Below are 20,304 nucleotides of genomic sequence, written 5' to 3' on the forward strand. Positions count from 1 at the left end.
ATCTACCCCAAGACTGAGGGTATATAGTGAAATACTGTGTTTATAAATCATTTAGATTGGTTATTCTTTCCCCACCCTCTCTGCCTGTCTCCCTTCCTTCTGTAAGTGTGGCTATAGTATTCATTTGAAATACAATTAGGTCCACGTGTTTCAGCTTGCTTTCAGTTTTAGCACTTTCTTTGTATTCTTACTGATTTAATTTTATTTTTGAATATGTAGAATACTAACATGACTTCAAAGGTCAAACAATACAAAAGATATAATGAGAAATGTGCCATTGCTTCCTGTATTCCTTCTACCCAATTTCCCCAACCTCTTGTAGACAACCGATTTCACTGTTCTCTGGTTTGTGCTTCTTGTGTTACTTTCTGTAATGTTAAGCCATGTATTTTAAGGTTTCCCCCTTATTTTTACACAAAAATTAGCACACTAAACACTTTTTTTTTGTATTTTGCTTTTTTAACTAATAATATTTCCTGGAAATCATTCCATATCAGCACATAGCACTCCTCCTGATTATGTTTCACAGCTGCATAGTACTCCATTGTGTGTATGTACCGTCATCTATTCAACCAATCTCTTATGCTTGACAATGACAAATAATACTCTGTAAATAACTTTGTGCATTTGTGTTTTCATATTGTTGGAGATAGGTGGTCAGGATACATTCATAGAGGGAATGCTGTGTTGCGGTTTGGTTCGGTTAAATATAGTTGGTTAGATACTGTTAAATTCCCCTTCTTAGGAGTCACACCGTTTTTCATATTGATCAGCAATATCAGTGCTGATCCGTGCCTGTTTTTCCACCATCTCATCAACAGAGTATATTGTTAAGTTTTTCAGTTTTGTCATTCTGTCTGGTGAAAATAGATTTACACAGGAATTTTTCCTCAATTCAAAAGCATTATTAATCAATTGGGGATTTAACCCTTTATCTGTGACATATGCTGTGAATATTTTTTCCTAGTTTGTCAGATGTCTTTGACCTTGTTAATGTTTTTGCCAGGCACAACATTTTATTAGTTTTTTATTAGTAAATAGTCATATTTACTAACCTTTTCTTTTATTGTACCTGGGACTTTAGATCATAGCTAGAAAGCCTCATCTTATACATGGGTTTTAGAAGAATTCGCTTATGTTTTCTTCTGGTGCTTGTAGAGTTTTACTTTTTATATTTAGATCTCTGATCCATCTGAAGTTTATTCTTGGGTGTGATGAAAAGTATAGACCTGCTTTTACCTTTTTCCAAGTGGCTATCCAGTCATCCCTATGCTATACGTTGAACAGAGCATCTTTGCCCCAGTGATTCGAGATACCTCTTTTATCATAAACTAGATTTGTATATGTATTTGGATCTATTTCAGGAGGTTTACTCGTTCCATTGGTCTTATGGCTCCTTCTTGTGCCAATACTATACTGTTTAATGAAAAAGGTAGCACATTTTTATACCTGGTAACAGTTCTTCCTCTTGTCCCCCAAGCCCCACCACCACCCATCACCCTACAGATCTTCATATTCAGTAATTTCCCGGCTATCCTTGTGTTTTTTATTTTTCATTTTTAGTTTTTAATAAAACTAAAATTTTAATCAACACAAAGGTGGCTTTCACTGTATCATTATTAATAAATCATACTAAACCTGGATTATGGGAACTGCTTTTGTAAACAGAGAAGAATGATAGGCATTTTATTCCTGACTGTGAAAAATACTTATTCCTTCTCTTTTTGAGTTGAGTATAGAAGAAAATTATTTCAGTTCAATACAACCTTGAAAAAAATTAATGTTATTGCCTTATTCCTAATATCTTCTTGTTCTTCTTACTTTTTATATGTCACAAAATAACCCATCCCACCAAGGGGGAAAGAAAACCATGCTATCACCATGTTCTGGTAGCTCCTCCTTCTGGAATTTACAGTTGAAAACAATCTTTTATCTCATCACTCTTTGAATTACTAGAACCCTCCACTGTATGTATTGATGTTCCTAAAACTAACTCGAGATGATTGTATTCCACTGCTTCTGCCTTGGGATTGTGTCTATACTGATGTGCTCCTACAGAAGCCGGAGAAGATCAAACTGGCCCTAATTCCATCATGGTAAAACATGCTAGTTTAAATTAAGAGTAAGCAAAACTACAATCAATTTCACCTGCTTCAAATCTTGATTCAAGAAATCGTATCTGCTGACTGCAGGGGTCCACGGAGATCTATTATGTCTTAAAAATTCGGATTCCATGGAACTTATGTTTATTGTCATAGTACATTTTCTTTTGTTTTTTGGCATAAAATAGTATTTGAAAAAAATTGTATTCCCCATCAAGTTTCATCAAACACAGCCATTCTTCCCATTAATTCTGGAAAAAATTTTGTAATCTCAAGTTCAAACCACATATCATAGTTGATCAATAGACTACTATAATCCATTGAGATAGTCCAAGGTTACTAAAAAATGCAGCTCAAAATCAGAGAGGGAGACAAATCAGGGAGACTCTGGACTCCGGGAAACAAACTGAAGGTTGCAGAAGGGAGGTAGGTGGGGGGATGGGGTAACTCGGTGATGGGCTTTAAGGAGGGCACGTGAACTGATGAGTTCATTATATGCAACTAATGAATCATTGAACAGTACATCAAAAACTAATGATGTACTATATGTTGGCTAACTGAACTTAATAAAAAAATTAAGAAAATAAAAATAAAAAACGCAGCTCAAAAAATAAAAATGAAAAAATGAAAAAGCAGCTCAAAAGATGTGTCACACCAACTTAGGTACTCAATTTTATGTGCCAGTGATAAGCCAATGGACCATTTCACGAAGACTTAACTTTTCAGTCAGAAGAGATTGCCTTCAAGGTTAGAGAACTTTCATTTTAGAAAACTTTGTGATTATTCTTGCTATTGAGACTTTTAAGCATTTTTATCAGTCAGCTTAGTGTCTTTTGTGATTGATCATTTGATGTGTTTTCCCAATTTTTTCTATTAAAATCTCTGTCTTAATTAAGAGTCTCTCGAATATTATGTCTATTAATCCTCTCACTCTCATAAGTTTTGCAGATATTTCCCCCAAATTGTTGTTTTCATATTTGGTTTGGCATATTTTGGTACATAAGGTTTTAATTATCTTTATTTATACTGGTCCTTTGTATTGTGGATTTTTGAAAATTCCTGTAATGCTTGGAAGATTTTCTGCCATCTTCAGATCATATAAATATTCACCTATTTGACTTTTAAAAAGTAACTTAAAAAAAAGATTTATTTATTTATTTGAGAGAGAGAGTGCAGCAGGGGTGTGGAGGGACAAGGGGAGAGAGAGAGAATCTCAGGCAGACTCCCCATTGAATGCAGAGCCAGACCTGGGGCTCAATCTCATGACCCTCGGATCATGACCTGAGCTGAAGGCAGATACTCAACCTACTGAGCCACCCAGGTGCCCCCCCAAAATGTTTAATTTTTAATCCAGTTCTAATTTATTTTGTCATGCAGTATGAGGTGAAGATCTCTTTTTTCCTGATAACCAATTGTCCTAGTACTATTTAAAGAATAATTTATTCTTTATCTATTTGTGTATAATGATCTCTATCATAGGCATAATTTTGTATGAAGTCTCTCTTTTCTGCTTTATTAATGTATTTGTCTATTCCTGAGACAGTACTATTCCATTTTAAGTATTGTACCTTTGAAACAATTTTAATATCTGGGCAAAGCAAGTCTCTCCCAGTATACTATTTCAAAATTTTCCCTTGACTATTCTCACCTGTTTTAAAAATAGATGAACTTTCATATAATTTAATAATTCTTTTTTTGTCCAGAACATACCACATTTATTCATTTCATGTTCACTGACAGACTTAGTTGTTTGCTGCATTTCAATCTGTGTATAGTATTTGCATGTTTCTATAGGTGAGATGTTGGGTTGGCTTGGCTGGTTCTCTGCTCTGATTTCATAAAGCTGAAATCATGGTGTCACCAAGCATTCTTTTTTGAAGGCTCTGAAGATGAATCATCTTCCAAGATCATTTATTCTGTTGATAGAATTTAGTTGCATGTGGATGTAGGAAATGTTTTCATTTCCTTGCTGGCTGTAGGCTGGTGGTTGTTCTCAGCTTCTAAGATCTGCCTCCATTTCTTGGCCAGCGACCCCCTTTCTCTGTCTTCAAGGACAGCAATGGCAAGTCACTCAAGGACAGCAATGGCAAGTCAGCCATTCTTATGTTTTGAATCTCTCACACCACCCCTCTACTTCATTTCTGCTTTGCTCCTCTCTTCATCTCTCCGCATCTCTCTGTGTGTGTTTATTTTGTATATGACATTTAAGACCAACTTATCTAGCTCTATAAAAAAGCCCATTGGAATTTTTATTGGGATCAGATTACACTTGTAAATTAACTTAGAATTGACATCTTGATGATGTTGAGATGTGCTAATAAAGAATAAGAGATGTCTTTCCATTTTTTCAAGCCTATTTTTGTGTCTTACAGAAGTGTTTTATAGTTTTCTTCATGTAGATTTTGAGCATTTCTTGTGAAATTTGCTCCAATATATTTTATATTTTTTGTTACCATTGTAAATGGTTTTGTGCATTCATTATATTTTCTAGCTGGTTACAATTTGTGTATATGAATGTTACCAATTTTTACATGTTAGCTTTATATCCTGCTACCTTACTTAATATTTTATTGTTTGAATTCATTTTATCTTTGATTCTCTAGGCTATTCCATGGATTCTATCAGATCATCTGCCAATAGAGGTAGATTTATTTCTTATTATAACTCCTGTACCTCAGGTTGTTTTCTCTAGTCTAATTGTATTGACTATTGCTTTTAGACAGTGCTAGATACCAGTGGAGATAGTGGGCTTGCTAACTTTGTTACTGACCTTAGTAAGAATCCCTCTAGTGTTTCCCTATTAAGTAAGGAAATAGCCATTCATTACTATTTTCCTGAAAGTTTTTATGAGGAATGGGTGTTTAATTTTGCCAAAGTCAATCTTCAACACATATAAATTCTTATCATTTTTACCTATAGACATTAAAATGGTGAATTATATTAATTTGTTATCAATATTAAGCATTTTTACATTTAGTATAAACCTTATTTGATTATGGGGTGTGTTAATTTTTTAATGTGCTATCAGTCAGTTCAGTAGTATTTCATTTATTAAAAATTTTTATATCAATCTCATAGATGATATTGGTCTACAAATTTTTTTAATGTATCAGGTTTAGATATCAATGTTATACTTGGCTTCATAAAAAGACTTCTTGACTTCTTATTGTCTAAGGTAATCTATGTATCATTAGGATTGTCTGGTCTCGAAAGGTTTGGTAGAATTCTCCTGTATGATCATCTGGGCCTGGTGCTATCATGTGGGATAGGTAGAAATTTTTTCCCATTTTTATAAAAATTGGTCTAAGTTTTCTATCTCTACTGGGATCAGTTTTGGTATAGTATACTTGCTTAAGAAATTATCCATTTCTTCTAGGTTTTCAACTGTATTTGCATAAGGGCATGCAAAAGTAGATGTTAATGACTTAAACAATTTTTCTTTTGGATCATAATTATTTCCAAATTGTAATTTCTACTTTTGTATATTTGTGATTTCTCCTCCTTTTTTCAATTAGCTAGTGGTTTGTCTATTTTGTTTATTTTTCTAAGGAAATAGGATTGTGATTAATTTGACCTACTGTTTTTCTCTTCTCTACTTCATTCATTTCTGATTTTAACTTGAATAATTCCTTCTACTTTCATTTGATTTACTTATTTTGTTCTTTGTTTAGTGTTTTGAGTTGGAAATTTAATTCACTTATTTTTATTCTTTCATTTTTATTGATCTTGATATATAGGGTTACAAATTATTCTTTACATTGCTTTAAGTGTATTCCAAAATTTCTGGTATAGAATGTTTTTATTATTGTTACTTTTTCATAAATACATTAATTTTGTTTTATTCTCTTTTTACCCAAGAATGATTTCATGCAAGATCTTTTAATTTCCAGGTGAGATGCCTTTTATTTTTTGATTCTATTTTTATTTTCCAGTTTTATGGCATTGTGGTCAGATCAGTTTTAGTACCGCATTTTATGGTAACTATCAAAGTTCTCTTTGTATCTTAGAAGAGTGGTTTATAAACTATGGCCTGGAGGGTCTGTACCTTTCCTTGTAAATTTTTTAAAAAACATAAATGGAGAACTTAATGAATTCTTTTAAAGTATACACAGAGTGTAACAATCATGAAGTTAGGAAATACATCTATCTCACTTTTTTCCAGTGACAACCTCTTCTTCCCATTGTAGAGGAAACCAGTCTACTGACATTTATGACAATTAGTTTCTTTTCTTTAGTTTTACCACCCAAATATAAATTTCTAAACAATATAGTTTCATCTTGCCCATTTTTTTACCTTATGAAAATAAAATGAGTTTTAAAATAAAACTTTTAATTTTGAGATAATTGAAGAGTACCATGAAATTGTAAAAGATAGTCCAAAGAGATCCCATGTACTCTTTTTGCAGTTTTCCTTAGTGGTAGCATCTTGGAAACCTATAGCACAATTATCACAATCATAATATTGACATTAATACAATCAACCAGTCTTATTCAGCAAGATCTTTAATATTTTCCTCCCCCCCCCCGCCCGCTCCACCACCTCATATCCAAGGAGTACAATCTCTTTTCTCTCTATAATCTTCCCCCAGAAGCACTATCTCTAAGGCTGCTACTTCAAGCCCTGAACTCTTTCAAGGCCCTTCCCTATAGCTAAGGCTCTGAATTACCAAATCCCAATGTATGTTTGACATTTTTTGGTATGTCTCACCTCTTCCTCTTGGCCCCTAACCCTACCTCTCTATGCAAGAGGTTTCCTGGGATGGTTTGCAGGTATTAGAAGCTTTGTTAGAATTTCTTTTCTTTTTTGCCCTCATAAGTGACTTGAAAGTTGCAGTGTTTTCTGTTCCCTAACTATGTTTAAGTCATAGGTCCCATGTAGTTTTATTTGTTCTCCTTTATAACTGTATGGTTATTTTGGGAATGTCATGGGGGAGATTTGGAATCAAGCTACTGCTATTGTTCTTCAACCTCATTTAATCTCTCTAACAGCTTCGTGAGTACTATCACCTCTCAGTCCTTTGAATAGGAGGAAACTGAGGCCCAGAAAAGTTAAGTGATACCCAAGAAGTTGGTAAGTGGGACACTTGGGAATTGTTGATACACATTTAATAAACTCTCAGGGTTGAAGAGACTGTAACATTTCGGTTCCTTGGATCACTGCTATAACACACACCCACTGTGGCTAATGAAATTTCTGCTTGAATATCTCCAGTGGTAAGGAACTCATTGCCTCCAAATCTTTGGATTCTCTAAAATGCCTAAAAAGCTTTTTCTTATGTTCTGTTGAATTCTACTTCTGTGTGTCTTTGACTTTGGTTCAGGTTATGCCAACTTTGTGGTTGGGGTCAACAAAGTTCAAATCTATACCTCTATCCTTGTCCTAGTGCTTTATTGTTGGAAGTCAGAAATGCATCCTGGTCTTCAACAATACATTTTTGAGTCTCCTTTACCAAATGGCCACATTGTTTTGGACATGTCCTACTTTACTTATACCTCTACAGAAATGAACACAAAACTACTTGGAATCTGACCAACATAAAATAGAGTAAGACAATTTGTTCTCCTAGTCTGGACATTATATCATATATTGATAAAATGTCATTATATATATAGTGTTTTTTTGTTTTGTTTTGTTTTACCATCATGCCACTCTATGAGTTGCAAAGGTAGTGGTTAGGACAAGCCCTAAGTCTTTTTCCACATTTGCTGATGACAAGTCACATGTTCCCATGCAGTCCTTGTACATGTAGCTGTCTGACCCCCAAGGCTGAACTTCTACATTTATACCAATTCAGTTTCATTATTTCCAACCTAGCCTATCCTTCCTTTTGGCTTGCTGAGATTTTACCGGGGGCTTGATTCATCTATTGTAACACTGTCTTCTTGCTTTCTTTAAAAAAATTAATCATAAATCCAACAATGTCTTTGTCTTAGTAAACTTAAAAATGTGGTGTAGGGCAGGACTGGAGCAGGGTCCTGTTGCCATTCAAATCTTACCTCTAAATTAATGATTCTTAAGGTGGTATGTTTTAAGATATGTAACAAGTTATGGGTAGAATATAACCCATCTTCTTTAGCTGTTTAATATTAATGCACACCTACCTGAAAATGTAGCTAAACATTTGAAGACCTTGTAAAACTTAGGATTTTTAATTTTGACTTCAGATAAATGGGTCAAATAATTTTTTCAGTAGGTTGTCTTCATTTTTTTGCTGTCTTTCTACCCCCTACCCTAGTGTAGTTATCAAAGAACAAAATTTATCCATGTTCTTTTTAATAGTTACCATTATTTCATTTTAGTGTCACCAGTGTGGATAACATTACACACTTTCTAGTAACTCTTTCTCAGCATGTATTGACATTTTTATTTTACCTGTTTTTTTCCTCCTCTTTAGGCTGGATGGCATTCTGTTTGCCAACTGGTTGCCTCTATGCTCCTTACAATAGATTGTGACCTAATCACAGGTTTATTCGATGAGCACGGAGGAATTATTATATATGGTAAGCATAAAAAGATTATTTCTAATTAAGATAGCAATGAATATATATTTTATTGAAGTATAATCAACAGATAGTGTTATATTAGTTTCAGGTCTACAATATAATGATTTAATAATTCTATACATTTTTCAGTGCTCATCAAGGAAGTGTACTCTTAATCCCCTTTTATTTATTTTACCCATCCCCCTCCTCCTACCTTCCCTCTAGCAACCACCAGTTTGTTCTCTGAATTTAAAAGTCTGTTTATTTGTCTATCTGTTTTGTTTCTTAAATTCACATGAGTGAAATAATATGGTATTTGTCTTTTTCTGATTGCCTTATTTCACTTAATATTATACCCTCTAGGTCCGTCCATTGACAAGATTTCATTCTTTATTTATGACTAATATTCCATTGTATATGTATCCCACATCTCTTTTATCCACCCATCTATGGATGGACACTTGGGTTGCTTCCATAATTTGGTTATTGTAAATAATGTTGCAATAAATAAAAGGGTGTATTTATCTTTTTGAATTAGTGTTTTCATTGTCTTTGGGTATAAATACTCAGCAGTGGAATTACTGGATCATACAGTAATACTATTTTTAATTCTTTGAGGAACCTCCATACTGTTTTCCACAGTGGCTGAAGCAGTTTGCATTCCCACCAACAGTGCATGAGTGTTCCTTTTTCTCCACACCCTTGCCAACAATTGTCATTTCTTGTGTTTTTTTTTTTTTTTTTTTTTTAGCCATTCTGACAGGTGTAAAGTGGTATCTTATTGTGGCTTTAATTTGCATTTCCTTGATGGAGAGTGATGAGCATCTTTTCATGTGTCTTTTGGCCATCTGTATGTCTTCTTTGGAAAAATGTCTATTCAGCAATGAATATATCTTACAGGAATTTATCTTCTGTAAAATTCTCCTACATAGTACACATCCATGTAAACTTAATACAGCGAATGACCATGTTGTTCTAAATGGAAAGTCAAAATTTTTTGTAATGAAAGTTTGTCACATTTGGATTTATATCAAATCCCCACTTCCAGAATGAAACAACCCAAAGGCTTACCATAATTAAATAGGTGTTAGACAAAACCCAGGGCCTACTGGAAGAGCCACACTTTGCACAGCAGTGTCATTTCATCTACTCTTTATTTGCCAGTTGCTATTACCAACAGAAAAAGCTGATGCTGTTCAAGTTATCAAGAAAGTCCTCATCCTCTAAAATACATTAAAATTAATATATCAGTAGATTACATAAAAAATGATTGAAAACGGTATCCCCAAACAAATCTGTATACTAACCCATCATTGTTTAATATGAACAAAAATCTTGGTATGTTTGAGATCTTCCGGATTTTGAATGCTTTAGTTAACATATGAGAAATAACTTAAAAAATGTCCAAGTCTTTAAAAAATACTTTACAGAATGTTTTTGAAATGACAAAATTATAAGGATGAACAAATTAGTGTTTGTCAGGAATTAGGGATGGTGGAGAAAGAGTGAGATCTTTGTAGTGATGGAATAGTCAATGTATTAACTGTAGTGGTGGCGATATGAATCTATACGTGTAATAAAATGGTAGAGAACTACACACATACATTGTTTTCTAGCTTTGATAGGGTACCATAACTTTGTAAGATCTAACTATTGGGGGAAATTGGGTGAAAAGTATATAGGCTCACTCCATCATATTATTTTTGTAGCTTCCTAAAAATCTACAATTATTTCAAAATAAAAAGAGAACTATACAATCTATCCATCATATAGCTCATTCTACAAGTTAGCTCAGTATCACTCAACAGCTATTCACCGAGGTGAAACATACGCACAGTAATTGCCTCTAATCTTTTCTGTATTGAGGCAGGATTATAAACAAACTTAAAATAGTTCAAAAAAGTTATTGAATGAAGGGCTAGGAATTTTGGGTTTAAATGAATAAAGTAAACTTACAGAGCTGAAGTAGCCTAATGGTCAATTTTCAGCAAGTAATAGAGAAAACCACAAGTCTTTAAAAAGGTAACTGCTAGTTTAGAGGATAAAGCTTCCTTTTTGTCTTCTTCATCCTGCACGAACACCTACTACCAGCATGGCATTAGTCATTCAATAATTCAAAAAATGCAAAAGGTAGGGTCCTTAGGGTCTTCTGTTTACTTAGGTTGCAGGAGCATAATCCTCAGGAAAGAGGTTCAGAACCCCTCATATTCTTTGTCACGGTAGTCAGTGCTACACAGCCAAGTTGTTTAGTGTATTCAGCAGGTGGATTCGGAAATCTCCACAACTGAATTTAAACATGAGAACCTGGATAATTTGGTAATTGCATAATGTATACATGGATGATGGGGTGACTTTACAGAGTCATAGTGTCTTAGGGACAATTAACCTAAAAAAAAGGTGAAGTCATATACCGACTTGCACCATAAAAACTATAAGCACTGTCAGGAATTTGGGTAAGACTCAGGACAAATTAACCTTCTTTATCTAACATTATTGTTAACAGTCTGTTGCCACAGTGTGAATCTTAGAATTAAGGAAGGCAGAAAAGAGGCCACCAGATCATGATATTTAAGTTCCAGACCAAACACATGGACCAGAGAATGACAGGAACTTTTCTTCTACATACTATTAATCTTGGATTAACCATAAATATAGATTGTACATTTTACGCACTTTTATTACTATCATAAAACTAAAAGGCAAACAAAGAAACTAAGTTTAGTTTCCTGCAGGTCATGCAATATCAAGAGAGATAATAAATGAAAATAAATGACCTATTGGGTCAGAGAGTCCTGGATTTGAGACATATATCTAGCAGGCTATAGGAATTTGAGAAAGTTTTTTAGGCAAATTATTAAGTTTAGGCTTGATTATGTTATGGTTACAAATAATCTCCATTTCCATCCTCAACCTGAATCTCAGGAGCTTACCAGAAGAAAAATTTCCTTTTTATGTCCAACACTGGTCCAGCAGAGGGCCACTGTCTAGCGTAGTCACTCAAGGATCCAGGTGACAAAGGCTCCATTTGACAAGTGTTTCACCAATACAGGGGGAAAGAAACATGGCAAATTGTATAGAGGCCCTTAATGCTTCCCTGGTGCTTCTGTTCCCATTTCACTGACCAAAGCAAGTCACACCTAAGCTCAGAAGATATGGAGAAGTGCAAACTTCTCAGGTACCAGAAGGAGAGAGCTGAAAATTTGTAAACAACCCCACATCTTCTTAACAATCAACTTCAGCTTCATCCCCTGGAAAAATTGAGACAGTAATATCTAACTTAGAAGGTACTTGTGCGTATCATGTAATACGTAGGAACAGATCTCTGGCGCCACACGGCCCAGGTTGGAATCTCAGCTCTAAGGCTTGTTAGCACAACTTTGGGTACTTTTCTTAATTTCTGTCACTTCAGAGTCCTCATTTGAAAAATAATATTCTTGCTTATTATTTAATTATGAGGATCAAATCAGTTAATATAAGCAAAATGTTTAAAACAGTGCCTGGTGCATAATGACACTAGGTATTTACTTTTGGCCCCTAACATGGCTTCTGGAACACAGACAATCTTTAGTGATGATTGGTAGTTATCATGATGATTATTATTACCTGAACTGAAGCCACGCTTGCTGTTGCCCAGCACCGTCTTACTGATACTTGTGAAATAAAAAAAGTCAGTAAAAATCTAATCAGATTCCACTGACTGAACTGGAGTGGATTATATAGAACTTAAAAGGTTTCACTGAAGCATTAATCTGTAGCAAGGGGAGCAGGTGAGGTCCCCACAAAACTAGTGGAGACATCTTAGTTGTTTGCCACTGTTGTCCAGGGCTATCGCTGTGCTGGCTTATTCTGGAGATGAGTGAATATTTGTGGAGTCAGATGAGATGGAAATGGCCCAGCCGAACTGCAGTGACTGCACTGTACTAACAATGTCTAATCAGAGTGCACAGGAAGGAAGGTGGAGACTTGGCCTCTAGCACGCTCACATGACTGGGCTAGCAGCAACACTAAAACCAGACTATTTTAAAATTCAAAGGTAGTTTTAAGACATGTTGCCTTTTTTTTTTTTTTTTTTGGAATGTCTAAGTCCAGGTGTTTAAAGCATTTTAGTTCATCTAGAAATTCAAAGCTTTCCAAGTGACTGAATTACACAGTGAAGTCCTGGCAGTTGGCAGATTCTCAAGTAATGGGCATTACCAAACTTCAGAAATAACTGTTTTGCCCTATGAGACTTGGAGGTTAAAACAGGATGCATTTTTCTCTTTGAGTCAAAAAAGAAGCACTTTAAGGCCATACTTGGCTTTTTGGTGGCAAAGCTTTTGATGAACTCAACATTACAGAATGTTTGGCAGTCACTCTAAGATCATAGGGTATTTTTCTGGCCAGTCTGTGGAGGCAATTTTTATGCTTTAATTATGATTATTTTTAAGACGATCCAGATCATCATATTTATCTCTTTCAGATCTGCAGGCTCCCAGGTAGTACACTACAGAGGTGTGCTAAACCTAAAAAGTGTGTATCATTCAAATCTAACATTCAAAAGTAAATTATCTTTAAGAATGTGTACATCTATTTTGGATGGATGGGCATACTATTACTTTAGTCAACATTAGTTTTTGTTTGGGACTGTTCCAAGCCTCATAAGACTGTCATTTCCCATTTATTGTGACAACCAAAAATGCCGACACCCATTTCCAAACATCCTCGTGGGGCTGCCCTGTTCCCAGATGAGAATCATTAAATGGAGCTCATTAGCACATGTGACTTGCTGTGTGAAAGAGTCAAGGTTTCCTAGTTTTGGCTGAATATAAAACTATCCTTAAACTAGCGTTTGAAGTTGAAGTCTTTTCTTAAAAAATAAACTTTAAAAGACAATTTTAACAACCACAATCTTTTGTTCAAAGAAAAGACAAAAATTCAATCACAATAATCATTCTAAAGCTGAAAAATAAGAAGGCTAAATTTACAGTCTATTTGTATATTTGACCCTGACTGGTAGAGGGCTTGTATGTTTCTAACCCAATCCTGGATTACCTGGCTATGGAAATACTTTAAGGCATCACAGAGTCAAGCTAGTAGCGTCTCTTTCAGTTCTCGAGTGGCTACTGACACCTATGTAATCCTGTGTAAGTCAGTTAACCTTTTGATGCCTTGACCTTCCCCGAAACGTGGAACTGAAGCAGTGTAGCGGCATGGCAATGGCTGAAAGCCTCTCATCATCAGCCATTTCACTCTGATCTTTCAGTAATTTGGTGACTTGCTGGAACTGGTACAGTGAGATTTTGAGAAGAATGGGGTTCTGTGAAATAGGACAGTATCTTGAAGGAAAGAGGATGTTTGCTTAAAAGTCATTTGCTACATGAACCTCTGGATGGTTGCACAGTTTGCCAGTTTCAGAGAATGTTCCTCAAGATGTGTGCTGTTACTGTTTTGAGAGAAAGATTCTCTGGGAGAAAGAATTTCTTAGTGACTGCTTGAATTAAGAGTTCTACTGGTCTAATTCAAGATCAGACGATTTAATTTTTTATATTTAATTTTAAAAAACTTTTTATTAAAGTATAATACACAATCAGAAAAGTGCAAAAATAAATTTCGGCTTGAAGACATTTCATGAAGTGACACACTTCTGTAACCAGTACTCAGACCAGCATCCTAGATGTCCTGTCCCTCATGCCCACTGACAGTCATTGTTTTCCCACCCCGCAAGGTAACCATATTCTGACTTCTATCACCATACATATAGATCAGATTTGCCTGTGTTTGAAATTATTATAAATAGAAATATAAAGAATGTCCTCTTTTGTGTCTGGCTTATTTCATTCAACTTTATGTTTGTGAAATTCACTGATAATTTCATGTGAGCTGTAAATTGTTCATGCTCAGTGCTGTGGTATTCAGATGTATGAATATACCACAATTTGTAAATCCTACTCTTAACAGGCATTTGTGTAGTTCCCAAGCTGGGGCTGTTACAGATAATACTGCTATGAACATTCTTAGTCATTTCTTTTGGAGAACATTCTACAAATTTCTGTGGGGTAGAAAACAAGAGCTAGGATATAGAATATGGATATATTCAGCTTTAGTAGATACCACTGAACAGTTTTCTAAAGTGGTTGTCCCAACAAATGCTTCCATCTGCAGTGTTGCTCCATATCCTTGCCATTTTTTTTCTTTTTAATTTTACCCATTTTAGTAGTTGCAACTTGGCACTGAGCTGTGATTTCAATTTGCATTTACTTGTAACTAATGAGGCTGAGCCAACTTTTTATGTTAATTGGTCATTTGCGTATCCTCTTTTTGTTCAAGTCTTAGCTCATTTTTCTAGTAGGTTGTCTTATTAATTTGCAGGAATTCTTTATTCTCGGTACAAGTTGTTCGGTATATTTGTTGTAAATATATTCTCATCTTTCCATTTTCTTAATGATTTTTGATGAAGAGAAATTCTTTTTTTAAAGATTTATTTATTTATTTGACAGATTGAGAGACAGAAAGAGTGAGAGAGCACACACAAGCTGGGGGAGCAGCAGGCAAAGGGAAAAGCAGACTGCCAGCTGAGCAAGGAACCCGATGAGGTACTTGATCCCAGGGTCCTGGGATGAAGGCAGATGACCTGAGCTGAAGGCAGATGCTTAACCGACTGAGCCACCCAGATGTCCTGATGGAGAGAAATTCTTGGTATTATTTTCCAAATTGTCGTATTTTTTTCTTTCCACTAGTGTTATCTTGTGATTTTTTAATAAGAATTTTGCCCACTCCAACGTCATAAATATGTTCTTTTTTTTCTTTCTATTTTTTTTTTTTTTAAGATTTTATTTATTTATTTGACAGAGAGAGACACAGCGAGAGAGAGAGCACAAGCAGGGGGAGTGGGAGAGGGAGAAGCAGGCTTCCCGCCGAGCAGGGAGCCCGATGCGGGGCTCAATCCCAGCACTCTGGGATCACGACCCGAGCCGAAGGCAGACGCTCAATGACTGAGCCACCCAGGCGCCCCTGTTCTTTTTTTTTTTCTTAGAAGCTTAATTGTTTTACCTTTCATATTGAGATCTACAATCCGTCTGGAATTTTTTGTGTGCATGGTGTGAGGTAGAGGCTAAAAATTGTTTTTAATAAGGGTATTAAATTAACCCAGCACTGCTTATTGAAAAGACCATCCTGGGGCACCTGGGTGGCTCAGTGGTTAAGCGTCTGCCTTTGGCTCAGGTCATGATCCCAGGGTCCTGGGATCGAGCCCCGCATCGGACTCCCTGCTCCGCGGGAAGCCTGCTTCTCCCTCTCCCACTCCCCCTGCTTGTGTTCCCTCTCTCACTGTATCTCTCTGTCAAATAAATAAATAAAATCTTAAAAAAAAAAAAGAAGAAAAGACCATCCTTTCCCTAATGTACTCAGTATCATCTTTCTCATAATAGTGTTGCTATTCTGTTTTTCCATTGTCTGTATGTTTGTTGCTACACAAATAGTACACTATTATAGTTACTATGACTTTATAATAGATCTTGATATGCAGTCGGGTAATTTCTCCATTTTCTTCAAGACTGCCTTAGTTACTCTTTTGCCATTTAAATTGTAAGTTTTCGAGTTTCTCAATTTCCAAACACACACACACACACACACACACTCACATACACACACACACACATACCTGCTCAAATTTTGTTTGGGACCTTATTGAATGTACTTGATCAACCTGGAAAGAATTAGCCACTTAACAATTTGAGTCCTGTTCTCCATGGCCATGTTATATCATTCCATTTTACTCAAGTCTTCTTTAATTTCTTCCACTATTATTTAATTTCCAATGTAGAGATCTTACATGTCTTTTGTTAGATTTACCCTTGGGGTATTTGAGTTTTTGTTGCTACTATAAAAAGTATTTTTAAGATTTCACTTTTATTTGTCTGTTGCTGATTTAAGAAATAAAACTGATTTTTGTATATTATCCACATAACTTTTCAATGATAGAGTTAACAAAAATAACACCCAAGAACCACTGTTGTGATTGATAACTTGCTCTCAGCAGTTTTAAAAGGGAGAAAGGAACTTTATTTAGATCCAGAGAAATCTAAGCAAGAGAATTTTATAGAAATAGATCACCACTAGGCATAAAAATATTTATATTATAAAGACTTACTAATTTAAACAAACAAGGACAAGGAGACTGAATTCATAATCCAATACAGTATATATTAGACTTATTTCTGTTGAGTTTTTAATGACACAACGAGGCTTGCAAAGAATTGTCAGTTAAAGCTTAGGGTTTTTCAAATATAAATGGAAGTTTAGATTTAAAGTAAGTTTGCTCTTTTAAAGTATTTATAGCATTTGCTTAGCGAACAACAAATATACAAATACAGTGGAAAGATAAATCATCCTTATCAGTATCTGGAGAACTATACATTTGACCAAAGTAAGGTCTAAGTTGAGAAAATCACTTGTACAATATACCATAATTTGAAAATGCATAACATGTTGCATTATATTGGAATATATGTATATACATATCTATATATTCAAATTATTACCATCTATAGGACAAGTAAATTTTATTAACTTGGACCTTACTCTGTATAGATATATACATACACACACACACACGTAAGAACACATATACATTTAACCCTTATATTACCTTCTATTATATAATTGCTAGCAATATCTTCTCAGTAAATGTATATAAATAACAGTGATCTCTCAAGCGTGTTTATTAATACTACTTACCTATGTCACAAAACAGCTTAGTAACAATGAGAACGTATTTGGAAGAATAATGCTAAGTATAAAGGCTAACAATATTATATAAGATTTATATCTAGAGGTTTTTCGTAGACAATGAAATAAATTTTCCAGAATACTTAAATTCATTTAGTTTTGAAAGACTGAAAAAGACAATACCATTGAATAAAACTGGATATTTTAGAGACATAGAATACAGAAGATGTTTATATCCTGACACCTTATATATTTATCTGTAGGTTCATGAGAGCAAGGATTTTGTTTCTGTTCACTGCTATATCCCCAATGGCTAAAACTGGCACACAGTAAGTGATCAATGAATATGTGTTGGCTGATGGAATGACTATCAGCACAAATGTCAATAAACTTGAAACAGCTACATTCATGACTAAAAGACAAAATCAACTTACATCTGAATATGTGAATGCTTCCACTTTTCATTTAGGCAAAATAACTAAAATGCTATGAAAAACTACATGGGTCATTCCTCTACTCTGAGCTGCCTTTGCATTTACCCATATAATCTGCACCTCCTAGCAAAAGTACAATTCTAAACATCCACAATAACAATTTCTTTGAGATGACTGTAGAGCATTGTCTCAAAGAGGTCCTCCTCAAGCCTGCAGGCAAAATCTAAAAAGGTTAATGGCTCAGCCAAGCTGGAGTTGCTCAGCAAGCCCTTCAGCAGCGTCTGCCACTGCAGAAGGCCAGCTTGTGCAAATACTTCCTTGAAATCACATGCTAAGGTGATTGTATTTATACACATTTTTTTTTTTTTTTGGTTAGACTCACATGAAACAATTGCTTCTATTGTCTTAGATCCTGCACTTGGCAAGGAGAAGAAATTAAAAGTTCCTCTAATACTTTTAAAGCAGTAGAGTGTCTTTTGGTTTGAATGACTGGATATGTTGATCTACCAAGACAATGTATTCAAGTAATTGTGTCCAGATTCGTTTAATATTCAAAACAAACATTGTTAGTTTTTTAACCTTTTTAAGTGCTTGCTATATTAGAATATATCTTATTATATAAATATGTTCTATGAAAAGAAGACTCACTTAATATAGATTAGGAAAAAAACCAACAGATTTTGTCAAGTTCAATAATTAAGTCGAGTCCAATAAATCTTTGATTTAAATTATTTACATAGAAGAAAAAAATGAAGAGTTATGGTTTTTCTGGTTAAGGCTTAACCTAAGAATTAGTCTGTGTAGATTTTTCTTAACATTCTTTTGCATCTCCCCCACAATCCTATCTTTTCTCAAGATGTGTAACTAACCAAATTCTGGCTTTAAATAGCGGGCGTTATTCATATTGCTCATCATTACCACTCCAAGCCTGGGTCTCTAGCCTGCATCTGACCCTTGACAAAATAGTAAGTCCCAGGACACCAGAATTTCTGCTTCATAAAAAGCTAAACTCAGGGTAGAAATGCTATGCAAGTTAGTGAAGAATTGTTCAGCTTAATGTGCAGGCACTTAATGGATTGTTGTTTTTACAGACCCAGCTAGAGCAACTCACAAAATGTAGCCTCAGCCTTGTACAGGTTCCCAGAACTTTCATCTCTTGGGTAGTTGGTAAAATTTTTTTTTCTAAACGGTGTTGGACAGATCAAGGATAACTGATCGTACAAATTATTTTATATTTGTTAGTATGACTCAATTTATTTTTTCCTTCTAGAGTTGACCTCATGAAGAAATACTGGATAGGATTAATTACAAGACACATACAAAAATACTCCAAATCCATTTCTCTGTAGTTGATTTCCAAGGCAGAGAGAGTAAACAGCCTTCTCCCAGCTTTCTTACTTTCCACAGCTGAGAGTGTAGGATGTTTACAGTATCTGTCGCTCAGGGTGGGGTTGGCGGTCAGCAGCACAAGCCTCAGGAAACCCAGCATCATTTCAAGATACCATAATGTGTTACAGGAAAAGATCCAAAAAGTACACTTGGAAGTAAATTATGGCTCTTTTAGGACTGGGGCTAGAAGGGTGGGTGAGGAGGCCACATGACACTAATTTCTCACCACCTGCTAAGTTTTTGTCTTCCTGCTCTGCACATTCTAGGATTTTCCTGGGGTCTACAACTTTGGCCTTGCACACTCACGGATTCTGTTCATTAATGTTGGATTTTCAATATTTTATAATTTCCCAAAATGGTCTCAAAAGATTCACCCACCTCTTAAATGGCACCCCTTTCGTTTCCGTATGTGGGAAGATGTGAAATCCAGCCTCTCTCACTCTCCGAGTTATACAACTTTGTTCCAGCTCACTGCTGCATGTAACTGAGAACAATGGCTGAACTGTGCTTGCAGACAAGAAGACCATCCATCAGTGTAATTACTGAAAGTTATTTTAATTACGGGTTACACAGTCACAAGCTCAATCTAATGTGAAAATGTAAATATGCTAGGACACAGGTTGTATGCATAAAATAGTGTATTGTAAATTGCTAACAAAATGCTAAAATTCTAAAAGATCAAATATATTTGGAAGGAAGTAAATCTGTAATTAGAGGCACATACATGAATGGAGTTAGTCAAACCTAAAGTTCTTTTCCAAAAATGATTTATTCAGTGGTTCCTGGACTTCATTTGTTATTACTGATCTGTGATGCACTAAACACTTGGGTGAAAATGAAAAATATCAATACTGTATGTCACAAAACAACCTTCCATGCCACATTGTAAACCAAAGTGGCACCTAATTTCAAACTATTACTGTACATTGTTCATTCATTCATCAAACATTTGTTAGTGCCTGTCATATTTCAACCATGTGTTAAATTCTGAGTGATGAGAAATGGATGGTATCATCCTTTCCCTGAAGAAAAACATGGCCTAATCTTTCAGATGGACACATAAGCCATTGCTATAAGAGTGACAAGTGCTGTGCTGGGTCAAAAGGACACTTCTGAATTGGCTGATAACCTAGGCTGAATCTTGAAGGTTGAATAAGGTTGACTAAGTTGAGATGGTGCTAATATGGGTT

Source organism: Mirounga leonina, unplaced genomic scaffold (assembly GCF_011800145.1).
Source record: "Mirounga leonina isolate KUSES-001 unplaced genomic scaffold, KU_Mleo_1.0 Mir_53, whole genome shotgun sequence".
Lineage (NCBI taxonomy): Eukaryota > Metazoa > Chordata > Mammalia > Carnivora > Phocidae > Mirounga > Mirounga leonina.